Below are 11835 nucleotides of genomic sequence, written 5' to 3'. Positions count from 1 at the left end.
CTCCACGGGACCCAGTGAAGGGCGAGGCGGGAAGGAAAGGACCCAGCGGCATATCTGAAAGTACACAGAAGCAGCAGAGCTGGTGGGCCAAGTCCCAGAGAACCGCAGAATGCTGTGGAGTTCACTTTGAGTCAGAAGAATGTCAGGGGAAAGAACCTGGAAGAGGATAAACTGAGTTTTCTAAGAAAGTTCGGGTCTCCTCTGACTTACTAATGTAGAGCTGTTTGCAGACACTTCAAAAGTGCCCCCTGGAGGTGAGGGGTCTTGGGGGGGGGGGGGGCTCTGCGGAGCTCCTGCCAGCCTGAGGGCCCTCCGGGACTCCCACGGGAGTCCGCCCACCTGGCATTTGCCACCAGCCTCCGCCTGCTGGAGGCCCTCCGGGTCCTCGTGCTGGGTAACGGGGCCCCGGACCTCCCCACCTCGGCCATGACGGGGGCGCCCAGCCCACAGGGCTGCACGGGGGCCTCCTGCGTCCTCGCGCTGTCTGGTGGGCGTGTGCACAACGTGGTCGGCATGGGGAAAACAGTAATTTCCTCAGTGGAGGCTACTTCTGTTAATCTCTCTTTACACTGGAAATGGTATTTCTGCTGTGATAATTTTTTAGTCTTGTCAGGTCTTCTCTCTGGAAAGAAACTGCTTAACTTAAAATTCCATGTGCCACTAATAAAATCTATTTTGAAAGAATAACAGTGTGGTTAGGAGTCACTGTTGACAGAGACCAGAATGTCCATATTGGGCATGTTGGAGGGTGTTCAGAGGAAAGGAGCCTTTTCTGAACAGGTAAGGGAGAGACCCGACCGCTGTTCACGGGGATCAGCAGGGCTAATGATCAGCATTCTCACGGTTTGCCAGACAGCCGCCAGCTTCCAGCTCCCGGTGGGAAGAGACTCATAAATATGGAGAACAAACAGGGTTACTGGCAGGGGTGGGCTAACTGGGTCAGGGGCACTAAGGAATCTCCTGAAATCATTGTTGCACTATATGCTAACTAATTCGATGTAAATTTTAAAAAATAAAATTTAAAAATTAAAAAAAAAGAGGGGGATCCTGGGAAGATGGCGGCATAGGAGGATGCTGGGCTCACCGCACAACCTGCTGATCACTTATATTCCACCTACACCTGCCTAAATAACCCAGAAAACCACCAGAAGACTAGCAGAACGGAGTCTCCGGAGCCAAGCGCAGATGAGAGGCCCATGGAAGAGGGGCCCCTCCGGAAGCGGATCTCCGAAGGAAAAGCGAGCTGAGCCTGCCCCTCCCAACCCGTGCACCTTGCCGATCCGCCCCAGCTAATACGCCAGATCCCCAGCACCACAAGCCTGGCAGTGTGCAAGTAGCCCAGACTGGCCACGCCACCCCACGCCCCTAGGAGAGGGGAAAAGAAGGCACACACCAGTCTGACTGTGGCCCCAAAGGTGGGCTGGGGGCAGACATCGGGTCTGACTGCGGTCCCGCCCACCAATGCAAGTTATTCAAGACAGCACAGGGGAAGTGCCCCGCAGTCCCGCACCACTCCAGGGACTACCCAAAACGACAAAACAGAAGAATTCCCCTCAAAAGAATCTCTAGGAAATAGCGACAGCTAACGAACTGATCAAAAACGATTTAAACAATATAACAGTGAATTTAGAATAATAGTCATAAAATTAATCGCTGGGCTTGAAAACAGTATAAAGGACAGCAGAGAATCTCTTGCTACAGAGATCAAGAGACTAAGGAACAGCCAGGAGGAGCTAAAAAATGCTATCAATGAACTGCAAAATAAAATGGAGACAACTAGGGCTCGGATTGAAGAGGCAGAGGAGAGAATAGGTGAACTAGAAGATAAAATTATGGAAAAAGAAGAAGCTGAGGAAAAGAGAGATAAAAAAAATCCAGGAGTATGAGGGGAAAATTAGACAAATAAGTGATGCACTGAAGAGAAATAATCTTCGCATAACTGGTATTCCAGAGGAGGAAGAGAGAGGGAAAGGTGCTGAAGGTGTACTTGAAGAAATCATAGCTGAGAACTTCCCTGATCTGGGGAAGGAAAAAGGCATTGAAATCCAAGAGGCACAGAGAACTCCCTTCAGACGTAACTTGAATCGATCTGCACGACATATCATAGTGAAACTGGCAAAATACAAGGATAAAGAGAAAATTGTGAAAGCAGCTAGAGATAACGTGCTCTAACATATAAAGGGAGACCTATAAGACTCGTGACCAATCTCTCTACTGAAACTTGGCAGGCCAGAAAGGAATGGCAGGAGGTCTTCAATGTGATGAACAGAAAAAATATGCAGCCGAGAATCCTTTATCCAGCAAGTCTGTCATTTAGAAGGAGAGATAAAGGTCTTCCCAAACAAAAACTGAAGGAATTCGTCACCACTAAACCAGCCCTACAAGAGATCCTAAGGGGGATCCTGTGAGACAAAGTACCCAGAGACATCGCTACAAGCATGAAACCTACGGATATCACAATGACTCTAAACCCATATCTTTCTATAATAACACTGAATGTAAATGGACTAAATGCGCCAACCAAAAGACATAGGGTATCAGAATGGATAAAAAAACAAGACCCATCTATTTGCTGTCTTCAAGAGACTCATTTTAGACCTGAGGACACCTTCAGATTGAGATTGAGGGGATGGAGAACTATTTATCATGCCACTGGAAGTCAAAAGAAAGCTGGAGTAGCCATACTTATATCAGACAAACTAGACTTTAAATTAAAGGCTGTAACAAGAGATGAAGAAGGGCATTATATAATCATTACAGGGTCTATCCATCAGGAAGAGCTAATAATTATAAATGTCTATGTGCCGAATACGGGAGCCCCCAAATATATAAAACAATTACTCACAAACATAAGCAACCTTATTGATAAGAATGTGGTAATTGCAGGGGACTTTAACACTCCACTTACAGAAATGGATAGATCATCTAGACACACGGTCAATAAAGAAACAAGGGCCCTGAATGATACATTGGATCAGATGGACTTGACAGATATATTTAGAACTCTGCATCCCAAAGCAACACAATATACTTTTTTCTCGAGTGCACATGGAACATTCTCCAAGATAGATCACATACTGGGTCACAAAACAGCCCTTCATAAGTATACAAGAATTGAGATCATACCATGCATACTTTCAGACCACAATGCTATGAAGTTTGAAATCAACCACAGGAAAAAGTCTGGAAAACCTCCAAAAGCATGGAGGTTAAAGAACACCCTACTAAAGAATGAATGGGTCAACCAGGCAATTAGAGAAGAAATTAAAAAATATACGGAAACAAATGAAAATGAAAATACAAGAATCCAAACGCTTTGGGATGCAGTGAAGGCAGTCCTGAGAGGAAAATACATTGCAATCCAGGCCTATCTCAAGAAACAAGAAAAATCCCAAATACAAAATCTAACGGCACACCTAAAGGAAATAGAAGCAGAACAGCAAAGACAGCCTAAATCCAGCAGAAGAAGAGAAATAAAGATCAGAGCAAAAATAAACAATATAGAATCTAAAAAAACTGTAGAGCAGATCAACGAAACCAAGAATTGGTTTTTTGAAAAAATAAACAAAATTGACAAACCTCTAGCCAGGCTTCTCAAAAAGAAAAGAGAGATGACCTAAATAGATAAAATCATGAATGAAAATGGAATTATTACAACCAATCCCTCAGAGATACAAGCAATTATCAGGGAATACTATGAAAAATTATATGCCAACAAACTGGACAACCTGGAAGCAATGGACAAATTCCTAAACACCCACACGCTTCCAAAACTCAATCAGGAGGAAATAGAAAGCTTGAACAGACCCATAACCAGCGAAGAAATGGAATCAGTCATCAAAAATCTCCCAACAAATAAGAGTCCAGGACCAGATGGCTTCCCAGGGGAGTTCTACCAGACGTTTAAAGCAGAGATAATACCTATCCTTCTCAAGCTATTCCAAAAAATAGAAAGGGAAAGAAAACTTCCAGACTCATTCTATGAAGCCAGTATTACTTTGATTCCTAAACCAGATAGAGACCCAGTAAAAAAAGAGAACTACAGGCCGATATCCCTGATGAATATGGATGCAAAAATTCTCAATAAGATACTAGCAAATCGAATTCAACAGCATATAAAAAGAATTATTCACCATGATCAAGTGGGATTCATTCCTGGGATGCAGGGCTGGTTCACATTCGCAAATCAATCAATGTGATACATCACATTAATAAAAGAAAAGATAAGAACCATATGATCCTGTCAATCGATGCAGAAAAGGCCTTTGACAAAATTCAGCACCCTTTCTTAATAAAAACCCTCGAGAAAGTCGGGATAGAAGGAACATACTTAAAGATCATAAAAGCCATTTATGAAAAGCCCACAGCTAACATCATCCTCAATGGGGAAAAACTGAGAGCTTTTTCCCTGAGATCAGGAACACGACAGGGATGCCCACTCTCACCGCTGTTGTTTAACATAGTGCTGGAAGTTCTAGCATCAGCAATCAGACAACAAAAGGAAATCAAAGGCATCAAAATTGGCAAAGATGAAGTCAAGCTTTCACTTTTTGCAGATGACGTGATATTATACATGGATAATCCGATAGACTCCACCAAAAATCTGCTAGAACTGATACATGAATTCAGCAAAGTTGCAGGATACAAAACCAATGTACAGAAATCAGTTGCATTCTTATACACTAACACTGAAGCAACAGAAAGACAAATAAAGAAACTGATCCCATTCACAATTGAACCAAGAAGCATAAAATACCTAGGAATAAATCTAACCAAAGATGTAAAAGATCTGTATGCTGAAAACTATAGAAAGCTTATGAAGGAAATTGAAGAAGATATAAAGAAATGGAAAAACATTCCGTGCTCATGAATTGGAAGAATAAATATTGTCAAAATGTCAATACTACCCAAAGCTATCTACACATTCAATGCAATCCCAATCAAAATTGCACCAGCATTCTTCTTGAAACTAGAACAAGCAATCCTAAAGTTCATATGGAACCACAAAAGGCCCCGAATAGCCAAAGTAATTTTGAAGAAGAAGACCAAAGCAGGAGGCATCACAATGCCAGACTTTAGCCTCTACCACAAAGCTGTCATCATCAAGACAGCATGGTATTGGCACAAAAACAGACACATAGACCAATGGAATAGAATAAAAACCCCAGAACTAGACCCACAAACGTATGGCCAACTAATCTTTGACAAAGCAGGAAAGAATATCCAATGGAAAAAAGTCTCTTTAACAAATGGTGCTGGGAGAACTGGACAGCAACATGCAGAAGATTGAAACTAGACCACTTTCTCACACCATTCACAAAAATAAACTCAAAATGGATAAAGGGCCTGAATGTGAGACAGGAAACCATCAAAACCCTAGAGGAGAAAGCAGGAAAAGACCTCTCTGACCTCAGCCGTAGCAATTTCTTACTTGACACATCCCCAAAGGCAAGGGAATTAAAAGCAAAAATAAACTACTGGGACCTTATGAAGATAAAACCTTCTGCACAGCAAAGGAAACAACCAACAAAACTAAAAGGCAACCAACGGAATGGGAAAAGATATTTGCAAATGACATATCAGACAAAGGGCTAGTATCCAAAATCTATAAAGAGCTCACCAAACTCCACACCCGAAAAACAATCCAGTGAAGAAATGGGTAGAAAACATGAATAGACACTTCTCTAAAGAAGACATCCGGATGGCCAACAGGCACATGAAAAGATGTTCAACGTCGCTCCTTATCAGGGAAATACAAATCAAAACCACACTCAGATATCACCTCACGCCGGTCAGAGTGGCCAAAATGAACAAAGCAGGAGACTATAGATGCTGGAGAGGATGTGGAGAAACGGCAACCCTCTTGCACTGTTGGTGGGAATGCAAATCGGTGCAGCCGCTCTGGAAAGCAGTGTGGAGGTTCCTCAGAAAATTAAAAATAGACCTACCCTATGACCCAGCAATAGCACTGCTAGGAACTGACCCAAGGGATACAGGAGTACTGATGCATAGGGGCACTTGTACCCCAATGTTTATAGCAGCACTCTCAACAATAGCCAAATTATGGAAAGAGCCTAAATGTCCATCAACTGATGAATGGATAAAGAAATTGTGGTTTATATACACAATGGAGTACTACGTGGCAATGAGAAAGAATGAAATATGGCCCTTTGTAGCAACATGGATGGAACTGGACAGTGTTATGCTAAGTGAAATAAGCCATACTGAGAAAGACAGGTGCCATATGTTTTCACTCTTATGTGGATCCTGAGAAACTTAACAGAAACCCATGGGGGAGGGGAAGGAAAAAAAAAAGAGGTTAGAGTAGGAGAGAGCCAAAGCATAAGAGACTCTTAAAAACTGAGAACAAACTGAGGGTTGATGGGGCATGGGAGGGAGGGGAGGGTGGGTGATGGGTATTGAGGAAGGCACCTTTTGGGATGAGCACTGGGTGTTGTATGGAAACCAATTTGACAATAAACTTCATATATTGAAAAAAAAAAAAAGAACAAGTTGAGGGTTACTGGAAAGGAGGAGGGATGAGTTAAATGGGTGACAGTTTAAGGAGGGCATTTGTGATGATGACCATTGGTTTGTATGTAAGTGATGAGTCACTAAATTCTGCATCTGAAACTCACATTACTCTGTATGTTAACCAACTTGAATTTAAATAAAAACTTGAAGGAAAAAAAATTTTTTAAAAAAGACAGAAAGTCACCTGCACTAGCCCAGGATTCCCTCAGCAGAGACGGTGTGTGTTTCTCTGTGCGGCTCCACACTTGATCCAGTGAGCAGGACACTGTGAAAGAGAATGAGAATCTTTTTACCACTTCTGTACCACAAGAGGGCAGCAAACTATCAAACGTCCATCGTTTCAGCCCAAAAGAAAGCTAACTTACCGGACTGCGTGAGAATAATCAGAAAATTTGGAAGCCAAAGAGGGAGGGTTCCTGTTCCTGACCTTCATTTTCTTTTTTTTTTAAGTTTATTTATTCTGAAAGAGGGCAGGGGAGGCAAAAGAGAGAGGGGGGAAAGAGAGAATCCCAAGCAGGCTCCGCATTGTCAGCACAGAGCCCAATGCAGGGCTCAAACTTGCGAACTGCCAGATGGTGACCTGAGCCAAAACCAAGAGTTAGATGCTCAACCAACTGAGCCACCCAGGGATCCCGACCTTCATTTTTGTCTAAATACTACAGTTTTAGAGCAGCATTGTCAAGAAAAAAAAAAAATGCTAGCAAATCCCCCAAAGGACCCATCGAAATCAAGTCTCTCTTTTTTTTTTTTAATTTTTTTTTAACGTTTATTTATTTTTGAGACAGAGCATGAACGGGGGAGGGGCAGAGAGAGAGGGAGACACAGAACTGGAAGCAGGCTCCAGGCTCTGAGCCATCAGCCCAGAGCCTGACGCGGGGCTCGAACTCACGGTCCGTGAGATCGTGACCTGAGCTGAAGTCGGACGCTCAACCGACTGAGCCACCCAGGCGCCCCATCAAGTCTCTGACTCTTAAAACAGCAGATACCTGTTGTGCACCTGCTGCCAGATGCCAGGGACCCCAGGTGAGCACGGCCAGGCCCCCCAGCCTCTGCCCTTGGTTGCTCCTTCCAACCAGGAAGACAGATAAACTGTATTTGGCCTAAACTCGCCAAAAACGCCAAAACTGTGGGATAAGGAGCACAAGAGGGGCCCAGAGCCGAGGATGGGTGTCTGCCCCCCCGCGGATGCTGCGCTCAGCCCATCCTGTTGAGCTGAAAGAGAAAAGTCCTGGGAAGGAAGGGCCTTTAACCTCATAGCTGTTGCACAATAAATGTTTGGGTTTTGTTTTTTCCAATAATGTCCTTCCCAGACGTGTTCTTTTCTGTCATGAGAGATCACAAACCCTGAGGGCAAAGGGAAGTGGAGTGGGATGTGCTTTGGTCCTTGTCGGGGTCCCTGTCATCCAAAGTGGTTGGTGTTCGGGGAAGCTGGCAGGGGACACAGCCCTTCAGCCCGACGCCAGCTCTGCGGCCCTCTGGGCGGCCTTCACTTATGCACAGACCAGCACTGCATTCAGACTTTGTAGCAACCAAGGAGCTGGGACGTGCCCCCACAGGACCGTGTCCAGCTCAGGAAAACCAGGTGTCCCCTTCCTCCTCTCTATGTGGCCCCCAAAGGAACGGGGACTGGGCTGAAGGACGGAGGCGAAGCAGGCCCAGGAAACAGTTGGGAGGAGATTTGGGCCTGGAACACAGGAAGGCTCGGGGCCGGGAGTAGGTGTGAGTGCATTACTGGTCCCACCCGGAAAGTAAGTACCATTCAGTGGGAAAGCACCCTCCTCCTGTGCCCCATCCCACTTCCGGACACCCCAAAACAGCTGAGCACAGTCACACATAGCTGGTCTCCTGCAGGAAGTTAAAGATGAGGGGAGGGGCACAGGGATGGCCCTGCCCTTTTGAAAGACGGAAAAAGAAGCTCAGAGAAACCGGAGGTTACCCCCCAACCCCGCTCCCCCCACCCACCCCAGAGCATTCATTCCGCTCAGGGTAAACAGAGGTTTATCTCCGCCTCTCGGTTCCCAAATCCTGAAGCGTCCTTATCACCTCTCTCTGGCTCCCAGTGCCCACCCCCAGGACCTACGTAGGGGTGACCATTCCCGAGAGCACTGCCGGTGAGAAGAAGGGCAGGACACCACGTTTTAACAACTTTATCCTTCAGAGTCTGCGTTTTTCCCCCAACCCACTATTCAAGGGAAGATGGATTTTTCAGACCATGAGTAAGATAGGTCAGGCATGGACGGGGTTGACAGAGGAAACCGGGCTGGGATTCTCTCTCTCATGTCGTCACAGGGACGCTGGGGGCCGGGCCCGCCACACCGAACACAAATGTGGACGTCCCTTCTGCTGCAAAAGCCTCCAGGGCCGGGCTGTGGGAACAGGACGGGGCTCAGGTTTTGGAAAGGGAAATGGGGGTCTGTGCCAAAAAGCACAAAGCCTCACCCAGGAGTTTGGCAAAGAGAGTTGGCGTCAGAAGAGCAGGTGGGGATCGAGTTCACCCCGTGCGGCCGCCGGGAACAGCGGCCACCCTTCCCAGGTCACTTTCCCTTCCCAGCTGGGCTCGCCTCCGACCTTTCCCAAGGCCAGCCCAGGCACAGGAGAGCCCAAGGGCCTCTCAGGCAAAGGGCAATTTTCCAGAGTATTTACCGATTAATTAGCACAGGTGGATGCCGGTCTCACAACAAATCCAAGAACATTTACCGTGGAAGCGGAATGAGAACAGAGACTGGGGTTCTCTCACCTTCCACCCCAATGTCCCACCGTCCACCCAGCGCCAGATCCCTGGGGGGGGGGGGGGGGGCTGAACTCCTGAACTTTCTCCTGCAACGTTCTGCTCAGACACCAAATATCTGAATCGCTTAAAAAGTTAAGAAAGGCCACAGTGAGTTCTTCCCTTCCTCCCTTCTGCCTGTTCCCCTCCCTCCCCCTGGGCCCACTCAGCCTGCAGCGCGCTGTGGCCCCGCGTGCTTCCCCGGTGACCTCACCCTGGATCTGGCCTTTCCGCCCGGAGCCTCCCCAATCTTCCTGGCCATCTCTGCTCATCTAATCTCTGGCTCTTGCACAGATATCACACCCTGGATGCCTCGTGACTAAAAACTCTGCGCTTCCCCCCCCCCCCCCGAAGCCTCTTCTTACCCTGTCCCTGTCTTCGTTAGAAATTCCAGCGTGTTTGTCCGCTGCTCCCGATGGACAGGACGAAGGGTGGGGCACCCTCCAGAAGAGAATCTGCCCCCTCCCCCAACACGCTCAGCATTCCCGGCTCCAAGACCTCACACGGATGTGCTGCAGAAAACGGGCCGCCAGTCCCTCCCCGGGAGTGCCACACGGCCGCCTTTATTTCACCAGTGAGCCCTATCGGTGTGTGGACCCCCGAACTGTCAGGCTGGAAGGCCTCCACCGTGGCCAGCTCTGTGGTGGCCTCCCTGGGCTTCATCTTACTTGAAAGAAAACGTTCCAGCACCTGCTTCCTGTCTCTAATCACTGGGATCATGGCCCAACCACCCCTTCCCCAGCTGGGCCAGCCCCCTGACCGGGCAGGGGACTCAGACCATTGTCCTGCCAGTTTGGGCAGAATGCTCGAGGCTCCTCTATCAGCCGGCAGGCAAGGCTGCCCTGCCTTCTTGAGGTCAGCTCCGTGACGGGGTGCGGTCTGGCACACGCAGGACCCGCGTCAGGCCACTTGGCTGCAGCCCTAGGGTTCCCGGGCTCTGAGGCCCCAGGCCCCTGGGCCACACACAGCCCAGCTTCTGAGCCCATCTCCAAGTCGAGGTTTCCCAAGGGGGCTGCCTGGGTGGCAGCTGGGCCTGTGCTCAAGTACGAAGACAGAAGAATGAGGAACCCCTCTCCTTGTTCCTTGGGCTCGCAGCCTCGAAGCCAGCCCATCGAGGCCTTGTCCTCCTCCCAGGAGCCCCATCCCGCCCACCCTCAAGGATTAGGTCACACAAGAGCCTCCAGCCATTCCCCTGCTGACTGTATCAAACCTAAACCCACTGGCTGGTTTCCAAGACCCCAGAAGGCCAACTCCTCCTGGCTGCAGGGGGGCGGCCCACTGCCCTCAGGATGCGAGAGGCTCCTCAGGCCTCTGCACATCCTATTCCCTCCCCCAATACGCCTTTCCACCCATAAAAGGCATGTTTAGGGGCACCTGGGTGGCTCAGTCAGTTAAGCGTCCCACTTCGGCTCAGGTCACGATCTCACAGTCCATGGGTTCGAGCCCCACGTTGGGCTCTGTGCTGACAGCTCGGGGCCTGGAGCCTGCTTCGGATTCTGCGTCTCCTTCTCTCTCTGCCCCTCCTCCACTCGCACTCTGTCTCCCTCTCTCTCAAAAGTAAATAAACATTTTAAAATATTAAAAAAAAAAAAAAAAGCATGTTTAAAGGGGGAACAACAGTAACCTCCCTCAGAGGGCTGTTGTGGGGTTCAATTACTTAATCCGTGGAAAATTCTTAGACGTGTGCCTGGCGTATAGCGAACTCTCGGTAACCGTTAGCTATTGCTATCGTGTTATTTTGCTCCCAAGCCACACCAACCGCAGTGAAGCCTTCCATTTCTGAGCCCCTACCACTCTTCAGGGTCACCTCCTGAAACGGGCCTCTGTTTCACGGACCCAAAAGTTGGCTTTGATCATTCGGGACGAGGGGCCAGGCACTCAGCCAACAGGCCTGTCTGTGCCTGTGTGGCCATGCCAGCACAAAGGATAAGCCCCGTTTCCTATTTTGCGGGGTTTACAAAGCACTTTCACGTCTATTTCTGCCTCTGTGGAGTAGGCAGGGCAGAAATCGTTGTTGCCATGTTCCCAAGTGGCCCGCTTAGCCTTCGGGCCTAGCTCTGTCTGACTCCAGGCCCCGCGCCCTTTCCTCAGCGCCAGGCTGGAGTCATACCCAGTGAGGTGCACCTTCCTGAGGAGCTGTGGCATCCGAGACAGCGGCCCGATGAAAACCAGACGCTCTCCCCCCACCCCACCCCACCCCACCCCCCAGTCTCTGGGCCAGCTCCCAGGACCGAAAGAGCAACTGATATGTGGCCCCCGAGCCCAGCCCGCCCCGCGAGCTCAGCTCCTGGCAGAAAGACCTCACCGAGGAAAGCCTCTCACCGGAGCTGGGGCCGGACTGCGGGCTTCAGAAGAAGGAGTGGCCGAGGCCAGCCGCGCTGCCACTGACCCCTCTAACCCCACCAACCTAGCCAGCCAGGTGCTACTCTCGTTTTCCAGACAGGACACCGAGGCTTGGAGAGATGCGACCTCCCCAACTCGCAAGCGGGGACGCCTGAGGACGGCTGGGTTACAGCCCCGGTCACAACCCCCTC

The sequence above is a fragment of the Panthera uncia genome, chromosome D1 (assembly GCF_023721935.1).
Source record: "Panthera uncia isolate 11264 chromosome D1, Puncia_PCG_1.0, whole genome shotgun sequence".
Lineage (NCBI taxonomy): Eukaryota > Metazoa > Chordata > Mammalia > Carnivora > Felidae > Panthera > Panthera uncia.
This window is presented reverse-complemented; position numbering follows the sequence as displayed.